This window comes from Gopherus evgoodei, chromosome 7 (assembly GCF_007399415.2).
Source record: "Gopherus evgoodei ecotype Sinaloan lineage chromosome 7, rGopEvg1_v1.p, whole genome shotgun sequence".
Lineage (NCBI taxonomy): Eukaryota > Metazoa > Chordata > Testudines > Testudinidae > Gopherus > Gopherus evgoodei.
This window is the reverse complement of record NC_044328.1, coordinates 21,127,612-21,147,142: the sequence shown is the minus strand read 5'-3', so window position 1 is coordinate 21,147,142 and position 19,531 is coordinate 21,127,612. Positions and strand designations below refer to the sequence as shown.

The 19,531-nt window shown below is 43.0% G+C and overlaps 1 protein-coding gene across 3 annotated transcripts in view; it reads left to right on the top strand.

Annotated features, from left to right (window-relative positions):
• The first annotated feature begins 280 nt into the window (after positions 1–280).
• Positions 281–19,531, top strand: part of CHST15 (carbohydrate sulfotransferase 15) — a 100,416-nt gene continuing 81,165 nt past the window's right edge. For 2 of the 3 annotated variants that reach the window (XM_030570794.1, XM_030570796.1), the window contains exon 1: positions 373–1,041. The gene's annotated coding sequence lies outside the window, so the exon portion shown is untranslated. The other variant, XM_030570795.1, reaches the window with a different exon arrangement.

The following is a 19,531-nucleotide window of genomic DNA, read 5'->3' as shown; positions in this document are numbered from 1 at the left end:
CGCCCCCCGCCCTAGCCCAGGCCGGGGTAGCGCCCATTCCCAGCGGAACGGCGGCAGCAGCACGCTTGGCAAGCCCCTGCCTGCCGCCGCCGCCCGCAGCTTCACGTGGCCGCTGCTGCCTGGCTCGCCGCCGCTGCTGGGGACTGGCGGGCGGCGGTGCCTGGCTGGCCGGAGCGAGCCGGCTCTGCAGACCAGTCGCTACGCCGAGCGGGGGCAGGCCGGACCCACCCCAGCGTCCCGCCTAGCAGCTGCGGGCAGGAGGTAGAGCGGAGCCGCGCGGCGGAGCGGAGCGTGGCCGGGCGCCGCCCTCTGGGGGAAGTGTGGCGCGGAGCCCGGAGAGAGGCGGAGAAGCGGTGAGTGCCGCGTGCCGCGCTCTGCCCGCCGGAGCGGGGCGGGAGGCTGCAGCTCGGAAAGGTGCGGCGGGCGGGCGGGAGGAGGGATGCGGCGGCAGCGGCTCACCTCTGTGGCCGGCTCCGCTTGGAGAAGTTGCAGCCTCAGGGATTGCGGGGAGGCAGCGACCCGACGTGCATTTCTCAGCGAACAGCAGAGGAGCGCCCCAAGTTTTGGCTCACGGGAGGCGCTGGGGAACTTCTGCAGAAGGGCTGCCGCTGTCCTCGCACCCTGCGTGCTAGAGCAGGCATCGCACTACTTGCACCACACACGCACCACACACACAGAGTGCAGACCCAGCATCCTACCTGCACCACATACACACTAACTGCAGAGCCGGTATTGTACCTGCACAGCACACACACACTCTGAGGAGCGCAGAGCAGTATTGTACCTGCACAACACACACACACACTCTGAGGAGCGCCGAACAGGCATTGCAGCCTCACCACACACACACACACACACGACTTATGAGGGCCGAGCAGGAATTTTGCCTATCGAACACACACAATGAGCTGTGTTAAAGCAGGCATTTAACCGAAGTATCTGCACGTTTCTGCATATCTGTTTCATTACTGCATTGTCTATTTCGAGATCTGCGTTTCCTATTTACTGCCCTAAGGACATGAAACCACACACAGCTATGAGGTAGGGTTTTTTTGCTTTGTTATAGTAATGACTTGCTGATACTGTGATATTTCAACCTTTACATTGAGATCAGCTTGATAAGCTTAACTATTACTTTATGTATTGTAATAAAGTATGTAATAAGATCAGCTGGGGGAGGGGTTAAAGGTGTGTAGGCATAGGGAGGTTGAGAGAGTGTGCTCACAGGGGTGTGTATGTGAATGTATGTTGCTATGTGTATATACAGGAGTTAGGGAGGATCTCTGTGGGCTATGTCTGTAACAGAGAGGACCACAGGGGTACTTGTAGGGGAGTTGGGTTTCTGTGTGCAGGTATGTAGATTTGTGTGATCAGATTTCTTGCTAGAAAGAGTTTGTGTTTTATTTGCTTTGAGGGAGGTATCCATCCGTGTTGGTTTTGATGCTCTTTTTGTTGGTCATAGTCTCAGTACAGGAAAAAAAGAGATTTTTGTCATGTGCTGGTCGTTCTTGCTGATAATTTTCAGTAGCAACTGCTGGTGACAGCAAAATGCTTTTAACTTATCTCCCCCTCTCCTCCATTGCAAAGTGAAGTATGACTGTAACTGCCCAGAATATCTGTGTATCAAAGACAGGAGGACCAGCATCCTTAACTGTGCAGGGACTACCTCTGAGGTCTTAACAGTGAAGTGTTTAAACTCCCTTCTGGGCAAATACTAGGTAATATGCTAAGGTGTGTTGTCTACTCTTTATATACATTCTTGGTTAGTCATTTCTTAATATGCATGCTCAGGGATTTAGCGCAGATGCTGAGCTATTCAGTATTTCCACTCTGTAAACAGATCAGGGGTACTTGACTTTTTAAAAATGTGGAAATGTTAGCTGTAGCGAGGCCTTGGACAAAAAGCATAATTACTACAATAATGCAATTTTTGCTGTCGTGCTGGGCTGCCTATTGGGTTGATGCTTGTTTGCCTGAGAACTGCCAGTTGGCTAATTACAGTAGTTTTACGGTGATTTGTAGGAGAAGACATTTGTAAAACAGCTTTGATTTGGAGCATTTTCCTTCAGTTAACTCACACAGTGTGCACGTACTTTGAATAAAATTGTGGATGAGTATTGTCATTCAGTGATGGATATTTTTGGATGATGAAAGATGTTTCTTAAGGGCAAGTGGCTGACAATTAAAAATAGCTTCATAGTATGCATTTATTGAGAATGTAGTCAAGGTTTAGTGACCGCTTATTATGATTGACTCTTTTAAGCTATGAATCAGTCTGAACTTTGGAGATGTCACGTGATCTTCCTTTTGTTGTACTCCTTGTTTTATCATAATTCTACAGCCTTGCTCTGCAGGGATCATAGTTTGAGTTGCAGGTTTACAGGACAGTATTTTAGGATGGTACTGTCTACGTAATTATGAAACCTTCAGCTATAGATTTCATTCTGTAACCCTTGCTTTGCAGACATTGGTTTAGTTTGCTTGTAAATGTGTAATTAAAATAGAATCAGTTGGAATGATTTGCCCTGGAAGATCTTTTATCATCTGATGCAGCTCAAACATACACCTTTTGTTTTGTGTCCAGAAAATGATCATCTACTGATCAAACCAGAGTAATCAAAAGAACAAGTTATAGGCTGAGATTCAAAGCCCTGTATTCGTTGAAATTACTCATGAAGAGTAAATATTTTGGAGTACCTGAAAAATGCCCTCATTTACTCATTTGTGTCAACAAATGTCTAATTAAATAGTAGTAGGCTTAATGCTGACTATAGACTATTTTTGATTTTTGCCAAAAAGGGAACATCTCCTTGAACTATGGTATAACTGTCTTAAAATGTTTTGTTCGTGTTAGTGATGCAAATGGTGTCACCTCTAATGCCATCAGAGCTCCTTTCGTATCCTCTGCTGCTGGTGCCACCTCACACTCTTGGGCATTGAGTCAAAGTAGTCAATTAGCTCTTCACGTGCCAAGAAAAAGAAAATTAATTGAAATGCTGAAAAGAAGGCACAACTTGTATGAACGGTCAATGAACGCTACCAGATTTTTGATTACACTGGAACTTGGGGGAGCCAGAACAACAAACTTGTGTTTGTAAATGTCAGTCAACATGGAGCTCAGTGCTATATTCTGAAGTCAACCACAAATTGATATTATGGTTCAAGAATTGTGACAGACAATCCAGTTACAAATGCAAAATGTTTTACATGAGGGTTTATAATAGGAATGTGGCTAACCAGTTGAAATTTGCATTACAAAATACTTTTAATTGTGCTGTTATAACTGAGGCCTGGTCCACACTACGCTGTTAAACCGATTTTAACAGCGTTAAATCGATTTAACGCTGCACCCATCCACACTACACTGCTCTTTATATCGATTTAAAGGGCTCTTTAAATCGATTTCTGTATGCCTACAAAACGAGAGGAGTAATGCTAAAATCGATATTACTATATCGATTTAGGGTTAGTGTGGACGCAAATCGACATTATTGGCCTCATTCTTTTACAGTAGCTACCCAGAGTGCACTGCTCCAGAAATCAACGCTAGCCTCGGACCACGGACGCACACCACCGAATTAATGTGCCTAGTGTGGACGCACATAATCGACTTTATAACATCTGTTTTATAAAATCGGTTTAAGCTAATTCGAATTTATCCTGTAGTGTAGATGTACCCTGAGGATGCTATAATGGACTTAATTATCTTTACTAAGCTAAAACTACAATGGTTGGAAAGTGTACAAAGGAGAAGATAACTGAAATATCAACATTATGCTTTTATTTCATGTGCCTAAAATACAATGATTAGATTAGACAATCCACCACAAGTACTAACAAGACTCTTGTTATAGATGCATCGTCTAGTACTGTGTATAAGCATCATATATTTGATACTTTTTTCAGTTCATTTAATCAATATAGGCAATTTGCTTAAACAGTTTAGTGCAGCCAAATTTTACTGTTGTTTTTCTTATCCGTTCATTTTTGACATTAGGTTTTCCTAAAATTACGTCAGGATAGAAATTGGAAGCTGCTCAGACCTTTCATTTGTTTGCTTGAGACGGTCTGGTAATTTAAAAATAAAACTACTGTTTCACGTTTTCACTTTTTATTTGTAAGACAAAAAAATCTGGGATTTTTCCAGTGTTTACTTTCCAAACATTAAAACTGGGATGAAATCAGGTTAAAAATTAAAAACACGGGAAAAATTGGGGGAAGGGACGATGTAAAGGAAAACAAAAAAACCTTTTTTAATATACACATTTTACTACAGTATAATTGAAACTTTTTTTTAATGTACGAAGGTATATTTTGTCTCGCTCAGAAGTAGTAGTTTTTTCCAGAAATCCTGGTTAGCGTACACTTGCATAATTTTCTTCAAAGTATCCTCACTCATGTTGAGCCTCTTGCTGCTTGGAGGTAGTCCAACTTTGAAAATATGCACTCTGCATCAACAGATACAGGGGGTATGCTCAAAGCATGCTGTGCTGCTTTGCTGAGGTTAGGAAGTGTGTCTTGATGATTGTTACAGACAACCAGCACATCCAGTTTCGCATTGTCAGGATTAGGCAAGTTCATGTATGTAGTAAATTCCCCTTTCAGATCTGAAACTTCTTTAGTCGCAAATGGTTGAAACACTCTGGCATAAAGACCATAGTCTGCTGTAAATTTCACCTTGAGGAAAAGGTGCAACATCTGGATGACGTTCAAAAAAATATTTTGGATATTGGGGATTCAGATTATGGGCCACGGTCATTTCCCATTTCTCCCTGAGTGTTACGTTAAAGGTTCTGAACGCTGTTTTGGTTTTCACATGTTTCGGGGTGGGAAAGATTTCTAGAAACAGATGAGTTTTCTCGCTGTGTGTTTCTCCTTCAGCTTTTGTGCTCAGTTCAGCTGAGCTTTTGGTTGTTAGGATCCGGTAAACATCTGTATTGGCAAACATGTGGGCAGTAGTTAGAGAAAACTGCAGTGTTTTCTGCATGTCACACAGTGATTCCAAGTTTTCACCAATTAACATTACCTTGGTGCTTAAAATCTGGCAGTTACTTTGAATTTGCCAGTCCCTTTAGAGCTTCTACTTTAAAACCAACAAACTCTGGATGATCTGGGAGACATATTAGCATAGTCCACACGTTATTTACATGACAGGCAATGAAGTACAAGCTCATCCACAGATGTGACTCAAAAGGGGTGGGTAATTGGCAGTTGGCTCTGCACTTATCTTGCACTGTTAAACCTTCGCATGCTTGAAAATGGCCCCAAATCCAATGATAAAGATTTCATGTCTTTCATTTCTTCCATTGCAGTAGCTGCTGACAGTACAGAGTTAGTTAGATGAGCAGGTAATACACAGCAGCACTGGCTTCTGATTGAATTTAATCTCCTGGGAAAACTGAGCCTCGTAGGAAGCAGAATCTGTGTTAGTTCTGGCCACATTTTCCCAAATTAGTTATTGCTGTTGAGAAAATGTCTGTCAGCAGAGTGGATGACTGTCATATCAGCACAAAACGATGTGGGTTTATTTGCTTTGAAATAAAAACAATGAAAACAAAATGCCAAGAATTGGACGGTCTAAAGCATCAGGAAACTCATCAAATATCAGACTAGACACCACATTTCCATCAGTTCATTCCATCAGTTTAGATACTTAAGCATTGTCTTTTTCTTTCAAATACTTACGAGTGAGGTGGTCTGCATTAGGAAGGGTTTTTGCTGCTGGACATTACTGATGCACAGTAACCAAGAGGCCCCTCTACTATTAAGAGTGGTTGTCCAGTGAAACAAAGAGCACGCACAGTTGTGCTATGTCCTCTCTTTCATTAAAGCTCTGGTGAAAGCTCCTTATATTGTCTGTTTATCCCAAAGCCCACTTTCTTCCTTAATCTTCTTGTGTTGCTGGCTTTCAACATGCTCTTTTATTCTGTCAGTGCGAACACTGACCTCAATGCTGCAATATTTGCAGCACGATGCATCGCTTCTGTCTTTACTTTTCTTGAAAATTTCTAACCACTGATTTTCTTGATAGATTTGCGTTTTTGCCCCATGTTTATCTTTTTATCTTATCTGTCTGTAACCCCAGGAGCTTACCTGGGTTCCTGGGGCTCTGTGTGCTGGTAGTTCAGGAGAGGCACACAGTCCCAGGTAGGAATGGGAAACCAAGGGCAGACTAAGTCTGCAAGGCAACCGAGGAGAAGAGAGGAGAGACACTGTGTGGAACAATGGGGCCTCTGTAGGTTTGGGGAAGGATTGTAGGTGTGCCAGCTCAGAAGAAGGGGCAATGTCACATCATTGACAAGGGAAAGCCCAGGAAGAAGAGGTAGCCTGATCAATAGGCAGTGAGAGGCACTTTCCTGGGAGCCCTGATGACGGGAGAAGCCATTTTGGGAGTAATCTGGACCCAGCCAAAGAAAGGTCAGGACTGGCTGTGTGTGGATCCATCCAAACCCATGCTCATCCATCCAAACCCATGCTCATCCACCCAAACCCGTAAGGAGATTGGCACCCAAAGGAGGTAACCGAGTGGATAGGGGGCACTACATATCTTTATCTGTGGACGATTGATTGTTTAAATTCAATGCCAAACTAAAAGGATGCAAAGAGATAGGCAGGCAGCATCTCCTTGTGAGCCAATCATAGCACAATGTTAATGTTGTTTGGTATTCTGACCTCCACTGTGTATGTGTTCTGTGTTTTACACTGTGGAACTGCTTCAGTGTCAGAGCTGCAGGAAACAACAATCACATAAAGCTTTAGTGTCTAACAAAAATAAGTACCCCAAAAATACTGAGTGGATTGATAAAAAGGAAACTGAAAATGCAGAACACTAAGGGCATGGCTACACTGGAAAGTTGCAGCGCTGGTGATGGGGTTACAGCGCTGCAGCTCACTCTGTGTCCACATTTGCAAAGCACGGCCAGCGCTGCAACTCCCTGGTTGCAGCGCTGGCTGTACACCTGGTCTGCCTGGGGTGTAGCGATTCCAGCGATGGTGATGCAGCGCTGGTCATCAAGTGTGGCCACCAAAAGCGCTTTTATTGGCCTCCAGGGTATTAGGAGGTATCCCAGCATACCTTTTCAGCCACTCTGCTCATCGTTTCACACTCCACTGCCCTGGGCTCAGGTGACCCGCCCTTTAAATGTCCCGGGAATTTTAAAAATCCCCTTCCTGTTTGCTCAGCCAGGTGTGGAGTGCAATCAATCAGTGACCATGCCTCCACGCCCCAAACGAGCCCCAGCATGGAACACTTCCGAGCTGCAGGACCTCATCAGTGTTTGGGGTGAGGAAGCTGTGCAATCACAGCTGCGCTCCAGCCGTAGAAATTATGATACCTATGGGCAGATATCAAAGTCCTTGCTGCTAAGGGGCCATGAACGGGACGCGTTACAGTGCAGGGTAAAAGTAAAGGAGCTGCGGAGTGCCTATTGCAAAGCCTGTGAGGGAAACTGCCGCTCAGGAGCTGCCCCCACGACCTGCCGTTTTTACAAGGAGCTGGATGCCATACTTGGGTGTGACCCCACTGCCAATCCGAGGAGCACGATGGAGAGTTCAGAGCAGGGAGAAGTGGGGGAGGGTGTACAGGAAGCCGAGAGTGAGGCTACTGGGGTGGAGGGAGACACCCCGAAGTCCCAGGAGGCATGCAGCCAGGAGCTCTTCTCAAGCCAGGAGGAGGCTAGCCAGTCGCAGCAGCTGGAACTTGTTGGTGAAGAAGAAGCAGAGGAGCGTGTTCCCGGTAAGCAGATTTTATTTTTAGGATGGAAACGTTTTGGGAGAGGAGGGTGGGGGTTATGGCTGCATGCATGCATGGCTAGATGTGGAATAGCCCATTGATTTGGTCTATCATGTCTCTGTAATCGGCCTCAGTAATCTCTTCAAAAGTTGCAGCCAGAGCGTGGGCAATGTGCTGGCGCAAGTTTATAGGGAGAGCCACCGTGGTCCTTGTCCCGGTCAGGCTAACTCGTCCGCGCCACTGTGCCGCGAGGGGTGGGGGGACCATTGCTGCACACAGGCAAGCTGCATAGGGACCAGGGTGGAATCCACATTGCTGTAGAAGACCCTCCCTCTCTTCCCAGGTAACGCGCAGCAGCGATATATCTGGCAGTAGAAAATCCTGTTGAAAATGTAGGGATAGTGTTCAGTGCAGGTCCCCAAGTAGCTGCTCTCTGCTTTCCTCAATGCACAGAAACCCCAGTGAGCCCTCAGGCAGTTCCCCTTCCCAGGTGAAGTTGCGGCAGAAACACTCACCCCATTGCTCGCCATGCCTTCGCTGCCGTGGCCTCACTGTGCTATGTTTGGTATGTGTAAATGATGCGACAAATAGTCTACAAACTCCTTCACTGTGATAATAAACAATGTAGCCTCTGTATTAAATGTTTCTATTTCTTTTATTTTAAGTGTCCTTGAATACTCCAGCCCTATCACTGCCTGCGTGAAGACTACAGAACTTGAGGAAAAATCCTAGAAAATCAAAAGAAGATTTGATCAAAGCAGTTATGAATCAGTACGCCAGAGACAGTAAGAGGCTGCAGGACTGGAGAGAGAAAATGCATGAGTGGAGGCAAACACAAAGCAGGAGATAGGAATTGGCTACCAAGAAAAGCACAAAGCATCTGATAAGCCCCCTGGCTCGCCAAACGGACTGTATGCAGTCTCTCGTAGCCATTCAGGCAGATCAGTACCGTGGTAACCCCCACCCCTCCCAAAGCTCTCTCCCTTGTTCCCCAGTGTTTGCACAAAACACCTTTCTCCAGCAGCTTGGTTCTTACCACCAGCTGCCCCCAACAACTGTACGTTCACCTACCAGCCCTGAGAACTACAACCCTTACCCTATGCACTCAACCCCCATCACGATGCAGCATATTAATCCTGAAGTGCAGCAGGCATTGCACAGCAATCCAAGCAAGACATATTCAAACCTCTGAATGTACAGTCCACCACCCTACTCCCCTGCCCTTTTATGTACTGTATTTTGAATAAATGATTTCTTGGCTTTTAAAACATTTTTTATTATTGCAGAAAGTGAGAAATACAGTACCCCAAGGGAAAAACAGGCACAGCAAAGGCACCAAACATTACTGTTGGCTTTCAGCCTCAGATTGCTCCCTTAAGGCATCCCTAATCCTTGAAGCCCTTTGCTGGGCCTCTCTAGTAGCCCTGCTCTCTGGCTGTGCAAATTCAGCCTCTAGACGTCGAACCTCGGAGGTCCATTCTTCACTGAATGTTTCACCCTTCCCTTCACAAATATTATGGAGGGTACAGCACACGGATATAACAGCGGAGATGTGTCTTTCCCCCAAATCTAGCTTCCCATAGAGACACCTCCAGTGACCCTTTAAATGGCCAAAAGCACACTCCACAGTCATTCTGCACCGGCTCAGCCTGTAGTTGAACCGGTCCTTGCTGCTGTCAAGCTTCCCTGTATACGGTTTCATGAGCCATGGCATTAAGGGGTAAGCGGGGTCTTCAAGGATCACAATGGGCATTTCGACGTCCCCTACTGTGATCTTGCGGTCTGGGAAAGAAGTCCCAGCCAGCAGCTTCCTGAACAGGGCACTGTTCCGAAAGATGCATGCATCATGCACCTTTCCAGGCCATCCTGAGTAAATGTCAGTGAAACGCCCATGGTGATCCACAAGTGCTTGGAGAACCACAGAGAAATACCCCTTGCGATTAATATACTCGGATGCCAGGTGGGGTGGTGCCAGAATAGGAATATGCATCCCATTTATTGCCCCTCCACAGTTAGGGAAACCCATTTGTGCAAAGCCGTCCACAATGTCCTGCACGTTCCCCAGAGTCACGGTTCTTCTTAGCAGGGTGCGATTAATGGCCGTGCAAACTTGCATCAACACTATTCCAACAGTCGACTTTCCCACTCCAAACTGGTTCGCGACCGATCGGTAGCTGTCTGGAGTTGCCAGCTTCCAGATTGCAATAGCCACCCGCTTCTCCACTGGCAGGGCAGCTCCTACGGGGTGAGCTCAGCACACAGTCCCATGAAAGTGGCTTTTCTCATCCAAAAGTTCTGCAGCCACTGCTCGTCATCCCAGGCTTGCAGGACGATCTGATCCCACCACTCAGTGATCGTTTCCCGAGCCCAAAGGCGGCGTTCCACGGTGCTGAGCACGTCCGTTACTGCCACATGCAATTTAGTGTCTTGCATGTCAGGCGAATCAATATAATCGTCTGACTCCTCACTGTCACTTTAGAGCTGAAGGAATAGCTCCACCGCCAAACGTGATGTGCTGGCAACATTCATCAGCAAGGTCCTCAGCAGCTCAGGCTCCATTTGTAACAGAAATCGCACTGCAGACTCACAATGGCGCCAAACTGCTTGGAATGTGTAACAAAGCACCACGGGGCGTTGGAACAGGAAGCGGAAAGACCCGCACCCTTCCGTCCCCTTCCCACAACCCACAGCGCCAAAATGGGACGAGGTGCTCTGTGGGATAGCTGCCCAAAATGCACCACTCCCAACAGCGCTGCAAATGCTGCAAATGTGGCCACACTGCAGTGCTGGTAGCTGTCAGTGTGGCCACACTGCAGCGCTGGCCCTACACAGCTGGATGAACACAGCTGTAACTCCCAGCGCTGCACAAATGTAAGTGTAGCCATACCCTAAGTAAAAGTAATGTCTGAAGCATAATCAAAGCTGGAGATACTTTTTTTTGGTTGAGAAACAAAATCTGCAAGGTAGACAGAAAATGACACTTCAAAACCAATTGCAAAACCAATCAGTTTGACATACGTAGACAGTTTCAAAATCAATTGACACGTCATTTAATCTCCATCCCCACAATAACCACAATGTCCTTTAAATGACCGTAAATACTGTAAAATATTGGGGATTTTTTTTTTAATACTGATGCCACTAGCAGCATATGGAAGAAACTGGGGGTGGCAGGGGGCGACAGTAGAGGGGAAAGGGGGAGAAAGACGCCTCTGTTTCTGAAAATTACATTTGCAGTATATATGCAGGTTTTTTTTTCTAGTGACGATCTATGTTCCTAACAACACTCATACATTTCTCTAAGGATTTATTTATTTATATTTAAGACCTGTTTGTTAAGTGGATGGAATGTTAGTCACTCCACATTGAAAAAATAATACACAAAAATTAAAAAATAACTGGAGATCTTATCAAAATTTCTCTAAGAAACAACAGGTGTTAACATAGCCTATTATGTCTTAAACAAACCATGCATTATTTAGTGCCTCCTCACATTTGTGTATTAATCAAATAAAAAAACAAAGTTGGAGATCTTGTACTTAGCAGTGTATTTAGGTTTCCATTGCAATTGCATTGTTAGCTTTAATAATATCAGATGTGCTTTCTTTAGATTTAAACTAACACCAATGGTCTGTAATTGCCTTAATGATATATGGATTTAGGAAGTTAGAACATCCAAATGTTTTACTCCTTTTCTACAGATACGTCAACTCAGCAGAAAACAACCAGACCTAAAATATGTGCCATTACATTCTCACATGAGAATCTTCATTAACATTAAGGTTGCTAGACTTTATAGCCTACAGATCAGAAACTGCAAAGAAATATGCAGTTAAGTGATTCAACACTCCAGGGCAGATTCTTTGGTGTAATTTGTCATAGATACAAGTTTGTCTCCCATTTATATGGCACTCATCGGTTCCCCTTCTCAGTCTTCAGTGCATCCCTTCACCACCCACATAGTCCACTCATTTTCCTCTCATCCCGAACAGCTGACAAATGACTTTGAATCCCATCATGTTCCTTGATGGGAACTCTGGTTATTTAGCTAGAGGAACCTAATGAAATATGGGGGGAAATGGGGAAGTTTTCAAGAGGGAGCATTTAAAAATATATCCTGTCCAAATTTAGTTTATTTTACAAAAAATATACTAAATTTTATACTTTACTAAATAAAAGCTAAAATTCCATTGTCATCTGAAGGGTCATTGTGGCAAAATTGGAGATTAAATTAAACAGTTAAAGTATGAAACAGAGAGTTTTTAATAGTGCTTTAAAGTGCAAATCTCCATGCAACCTGAAGTCTAGAGATTCCACTGATATGTCCATAAGATTGAACAGTATTGCACAGTTATGTACAGATTGTTAATTCAGTCTAATGTATGTATGGCAGAATGTAATGTTTCTATTTAATTAAGGGTATGTTTTACAGTCACACTAGTTATTTGTCCTTATGACCAATTTCACTCGTGTGTTTTGACCACATAACTGAAAATGTGATCATGATCCTGGACTGGTTGCTTGATCTGATTTTTACATAATGAGCAGGAGAGGCAGGCTATCTGGGAACTGGAGTGCAATGAGAGCACTGCAAGTCTTTGATTACACAGATATTGTAAGCAATGAATAGCACTTTAGGGCCAAAGGGTTAATGTAGCTTTTGCATGGAATATTTCATTTATATTATATCTAGTTTCTAGCCGCTGTTGAACACTGCTTATAAATGCTAGCTTTAAGGAACCTACCATCCTTCATGATAGTTTAGATAATGAACATAAAATGGAGAACTTCTAACACATGTTTCTTAGCAAGAACAAACAGAATTAAGATGCCAAGTCATAATGATTACTGATGAGGAGAGAAACAGTGTAGTTATGCTCATTTCACTGTGGCCAGAGGCCAGGGATCCAAGATATTATTGTGAACATTAATAAAAATGGTATTGTGAATGTTAATGAAAACAAACACTACATTATTGGGTCCCTGGCCCAGTGTTTCTCATACATAGTCGAGATGTCCTCTTCAGAAGTTGTTGAGTGAAACTGATGTAAATTCCAAGTAGACTCTGTAAAACAAAAAAAGAACGGTCATATTGGGTCAGACCAATGGTCCATCTAGCCCAGTATCCTGTTTTCCAACAGTGGCCAGTGCCAGATGCTTCAGAGGGAATGAATAGAACATGGCAATTATTGAGTGAGCCATCCTCTGTCCTCCAGTCACAGCTTCTGGCAGTCATAAGTGTAAGGACATCTAGAGAATGGAGATATGTCCTTGACCATCCTGGCTAAGAGCCTTTGATGGACCTATCCTCCACGAACTTATATGATTGTTTTTTGAACCAAATTATACTTTTGGCCTTCACAACATCCCCTGGCAATGAGTACTACCGGTTGACTGTGCATTGTGTGAAATAGTACTTCCTTTTGTTTGTTCTAAACCTACTGCCTATTGATTTCATTGGGTGACCCTTGGTTCTTGTGTTATATGAAGGGGGAAATAACACTTCCGTATTCACTTTTTCTATACCATTCATGATTTTATAGACGTCTATCATATCCACCCCCCTCCCAGTTATCTCTTTTCTAAGATAAACAGTCCCAATCTTTTTAGTCTCTCCTCCAAAGGAAGCTGTTCCACACACTTGCACACAATAATGTTTGGTTTCAGAGTAGCAGCTGTGTTAGTCTCTGAGGTGCCACAAATACTCCTGTTCTTTTTACAATCATTTCTGTTTCCCTTCTCTATACTTTTTTCATTTCTAATGTATATATTTTTGAGATGTGGTGACTAGAACTTCACAGAGTATGCAAAGTGTGGGCATATCATGGATTTATATAGTGGCATTATGAAATTTTTGCCTTACTACCTGTACCTTTCCTAATGGTTCCTAACATTGTTAGCTTTTTTGACTGCTGCTCCACACTGAGTAGATGTTGTAGAGAATGATCTATGATGACTTCAAGATCTTTTTCTTGTGTGGTAAGAACTAATTTAGAACCCATCATTTTGTATATATAGTTGGGATTATTTTTTCCAGTGTGAATTACTTTGTATTTATCAACAGTGAATTTCATCTGCCATTTTGTTGCCCGGTCACCCAGTTTAGTGAGATCCCTTGTTAACTCTTTACGGTCAGTTTTGGACTTAACTATTCATCTGCAAACTTTCCACCTCACTGTTTACCCCTTTTTTTCCCAGATAATTTATGAATATGTTGAACTGCACAGATTCTAGTATAGATCTTTGGGGACCCCACTATTTACCTCTTTCCATTCTGAAAACTGATCATTTATCCCTACCCGTTGTTTCCTATCTTTGAACCAGTTACTGATCCATGAGAGGACCTTCCCTCTTATCCCATGACAGCTTACTTTGCTTGTGAGCCTTTTGAGTGGGACCTATAGCAACTGGATTACCCTTGTCCTCATGCTTGTTGACACCCTCAAAGGATTCTAATAAATTGCTGAGGCATTAAAAAACCATGTTGACAGTTCCCCAACATATTGTGTTCATCCATATGTCTGATAATTCTGTTCTTTACCAGAATTTCAACCAATTTGCCTGGTATTGAAGTTAGGTTTACTAGCCTGTAATTGCCAGGATCGCCTCTTGAGCTGTTTTTAAAATTTAATGTTATATTAGCTATCCTCCAGTCATCTGGTACAGAGGCTGCTTTAAGTGATAGGTTACGTACCTCAGTTAGCAGTTTTGCAATTTCATATTTGAGTTCCTTCAGAAGCCTTGGGTGAATACCATCTGGTCCTGGTGACATATTACTGTTTAATATATCAATTTGTTCCAAACCTACCTCAATTGACACCTCAGTCTGGGATGGTTCCTCAGATTTGTCATCTAAAAAGAATATCTCAGATGTGGGAATCTCTCTAACATCCTCTGCAGTGAAGACTGATGCAAAGAATTAATTTAGCTTCTTTGCAGTGGCCTTTGGTTGTCCAGTGGCCCCACTGATTGTTTGGCAGGCTTCCTGCTTCTGATGTACTTAAAAAAAAAATGCTGTTAGTTTTTGTAGTGGTCAGTGATAATGAAGATGGTCAGCAATAACGTTCCGGGAGTTGATCAAGAATTCATTGATTCTAATTGCTCAGGGGCCAAAATGTGCAAAATTAAACAGATGCAGGTGGGTCAAAAGGAAGTTGAAATATAAAAGCCTCAGTTACTGCATCATGGGCCCAATTCTGTGGCTTCAGTTAAGCAGAACTCCTGTTCACTTCAAAATAACACCATTATGATGTTTCCAATTGGCGTTTTGGCTGACTAAGAATTGCAGAATGGGGCCCAGTGATTCGAAACCACATAGCATTTGCAGTTATTGGATGACAAATGTTCTCCTATATTTGACACTGTGTAGTATATACAGAGTGTCTTTTATAAGCAAATTTACAAGTCTTTGGATTTATAGTGCACATACTTAATTTTATAAATATTTGTATTTTGTTGTACAGTGTCTGCATTTTAAATATACTGTTTCTCTGTGACATAGTCTCCAACATATGTTTTCAACAGAAATTCATTAAAGCTGACATTTTTACTCTGTACATAGTTTTCAGTGTGAAGAAATATACATTGAACAAAGATTTCCATCTTCATCCGTTAGAAAATAATCATTTTAAATATAACTCAAGCACACTCTTCGCATAAGGTAAACAAAGCTAACAAGATTGCAGGAGGCCTTGTTAATATTGTTACTTATTACATGTGTTTGATCAGCATCCCATTATGCTTGGTACTGTACAAATACATAGATGTGGTCCCTTACCAAAGGAGCATGCAGTCTAATTAAAGTCCTTTTGGTTAAATTTGGACAACTGTGATGACCCAATCTATCCCAAATTGGAAAGAGCTGTGAGACCAAAGAAATAATACATGGAGATAAGAAACATGAGCAGAAATTGCCAAAATAAGATTTGCCTTTGAAAAATGCAAGTTTCTGTAAGACATCTGGGAGAAAAATAGCCAGAAACTTAAATAACAGGAGAATTATTTGAAACTCATGCACCTAGGAAAAGGAAACGATGGGGAAACGGTAATACTGAAGGAAGTAGGAGAGATACTGGACAGCAAATTAAACATGAGGTGTAATGTGATATGGCTTCAGAAGAAACAGCAGCACTATTGCCATTTTTATGCTGCATATCCCTTTTATGGAGCAAGCAGGAACAGTATGTCTCAACATGGCTCTGGTTGATTGGACCAGGAATATTGTGTTCAATTTTTGCACTGAACTAGAACAGATTGTTTGGGTTCTAGAAAATTTAAATGAGTGTATGAGGAAAGGTTGATTTTATATTTAATATTAAACTCATCTATAATTTAAACAAGACATGACAATGGTTTAAATAACTATAATTGAAGATGTTCACACCAAGGAGGAGAGGAGTCTCTATTTTGTGTGGTACAGTATAGGTATTTCTAGAAATGGGATTAAATTAAAAAAGGAACAATTTAGACTGAATATTAGGAAAATATTCCAGACGGTGGGATGTGCTTGGCTTTGGAGTAGCTTCCCAAAGGAACTGGTGGAAGCTTCATTCCTTGGGAGTTCTTAAACTAGACTGGACAAAATACTAGTAAATGTCCTCTGAAGAATACCGTTTTGTATGAATATAAAATGGATGATCTAATGATATTATCTATCTCTGACTTCTTTGATTCTAATATCTAATCAATTGCTACTTTTGTAAGCTTTATCATTCAACTGTTTTATACTTTAGATAGCATTACCCCAAGGAGTGTCAAATGTCTAAGGAGTTTGGTAGATATTCCTCACAGATTTTCCAGGAGAGTCCCACACCTCAAATCCCCTCATGCTAATAGTCCCACAAATATAAGTCACTATAGATAACTGCTCATCCCACAAGTAACCAAGTCTGGCTTGGTGGCTGAGGTATGTGAGAGTTTTTTGGGGGTCTTCTTTGGAACTACTGATTGTTCAGTTTCTTGGATGGATACCAGTTTGTTAAACTGGAAGAGTAATAGGCCCCATTATTCTTCAAGAAGTGTCCCTGTGGGTGCTTCACTTTAGGTGAATCTGCATCCCTGTGCCTGCGATCAGAGAATTTCAGTAGGAGTGCCTGTTTGGGTCGCATCTATGCTGTCCTCATCTAGCACTGACTCTGGTGGTTATATAGCACAGTATGACCACTCCCTCGCACCAGTTCCTTGTCTACCACCCTTGGCTTGAGACGGAGCGATCAGCAGTGCCTCCGAGTTTGCCTTTATCTTAAAATATAGAGTTTGAGTTCGTAATTTTAGAACCCAGTTAGTTAGCTTAGCTACCCTTCTCTTCCTCATTTATTTTTCTTTATTTAGAAGAATTTTTTATTAGATTAAGTATCATTTCTTATTATACTCTTTAGCAGAGTATAGATACCCTCCATCATGGGAGAAACTATTCTAAGTGGCATGCCTGGATCTCTGGGTTTTAAACTTTGCTTAACTTGACAGGAGTCAATCCTGGTGTCTGACAAACAGTCGCAGTTTCTCCGCTGTCTCGGTGAGACACACATCCCGCAAAAGTGCTCTCATTGCTATAATCTTAAGACTTGCACCAGAATAGCCAGGGGTCTTAAGATAAAACTTCTTTTGATGGAGAAGTCTCTGCACCCAGCTTCCAGTCCAGAATCTCGGACCCCTCCTGGATACTGGTCTCCAGTGATGGCATCTGACAGACATTCCCCTTCACCCTCACAGAGGAAAGACCACTCCTTCAAAAAAGTGGCAAAAAAATGGGCTATGACCTCTTCTTTCCGGGAATCAGCTAAAAAGAGACGACCCCCAACTTTCAGAGGCTCTTGGTACCGACCTCACTGAGGCCAACTACCTCTGAGGCGGCGGAACCCACCAGTACCATGGGTACCGTGACAGCCAAAGACCTTAAGTGGGCAGGCTCAGAGAGAAGCAGCAAAGGGCAACTTATCCTCCATTCCTTGGCCCCTTCGGAGCTGCTCAAACATGAGTCACTGAGCAGTGCTACAGTCTGTGACGCCACCTTCTGCCTTGATGTTGCATAGTGCTCAATCATTGGCACCAAGAATCGCTGTAATTCCATTGGCACCACCAACAATGCTCTCCTAGATGCCAATGCTCTTGGAACTGAAACACAAAGACCTCCTGGTCTCTTCAGCCCGCCCTATCACTAAATGATTCCTCAAGGATATTCATAACCTATATCCTGAAACTTGAGTCTCTACTCCACCATCTCATTTTTTCCAAAACCTCTTGTGAACAAACGAGAAGCAGTGTTCCACACTCTGGACATCAGAAGGGCACTAGCATTTTACATTGAAAGGACTAAATGACTAAAGAAAGGACTAAAGAAGCAATGGGCTTAAACTGCAGCAAGGGAGATTTAGGTTGGACATTAGGAAAAAGTTCCTAACTGTCAGGGTAGTTAAACACTGGAATAAATTGCCTAGGGAGGCTGTGGAATCTCCATCTCTGGAGATATTTAAGAGTAGGTTAGATAAATGTCTATTAGGGATGGTCTAGACAGTATTTGGTCCTGCCATGAGGGCAGGGGACTGGACTCGATGACCTCTCGAGGTCCCTTCCAGTCCTAGAGTCTATGAGTCTATAAAGTTGCTAAGGTATTTTCTTCTGTTATAGAAAGATTTAAAGGAGCTGCCCTAACCAAGCAAAGTCTCTCAAAATGAATGTTTGGATGCTCTGACCTTTATCATCATGAACAGCAACTACAGCCCCACCAGGTACCTACACACACTCCACCAGATCGTTTTCTACACCAATAGCCTTCCTCAACAATGTACTCATCATGGACATCTGTAAAGGAGCAACCTGGGCGACAGCCCATATATTCACAGAGTACTATGCAATAGAGCAGGACTCGACATCAGATGCTCTGCTGGGACTTACTGTCTTATCATTCTTCACAAATTCAACTCCCAAGTCCCTTCCACCCAATGAAGAGCACTGTTCTACAGTCACCTAAAGTGGAGCACCCACAGGGAGACCTCTTGAAGAAGAGATGGTTACTCACCCTGTGCAGGAAGTGAGGTTCTTTGGGATGGTTGTCTCTGTGGTTGCTCCATTATCCACCTTCCTCCCCTCTACTTTGGAAGTTTTTCTGCTAGGGACTCTGTGGTAGGAAAGGAATGGAGGGGGGGTTGTTCACACAGCGCTACATAACCGACAGAGGTGGCATGAAATGGGGACAGCACATATGTGACCGAAACAGGCACTGCTATTGAAATTCTCCGATCACAGGCATGAGGATGCAGGTTCAACTAAAGTGAAGCACCCACAGGGACCACTGTCTTGAAGAACCTGAGTTACTGCACAGGTTAAGTAACCTTCTCTTTGTGTATTGGGATCAACAGCTAGACCCTTGCATCATTGTTGTCAATTGGACTCTGCACAGGAGCATGGATCTATGCCAGCAGACCCTGATTTGGCATTGGGGCTCTAGAAAGCCAATAAATCACATAGTGATTGTCTGAGATTACATGGTGACATTTATGTCGTGACTTTCTATTTATTGCATATGTAACGGTAGGTCACAATGACTCAACTTCACTGGGAAAGAACAGTAATACAAAGATCACTTCACAATTACTGTGTGATTTTTTTTTTTCAACTCTCTTCCATATCAAAGCAGTTAGTCAAGGTTGAGCATTACTGATCCAGGTTGTGTGTGTCTCATTGGAACCTTTCCTGAAGTTAAAAAAAAGGAGAAATTTTTATAAATAATAATGCTATAAAACAGTTCAGTATCTCACATTGAGGATTGACCTGCCTAGGGGATATAGAAAAATAAATCAA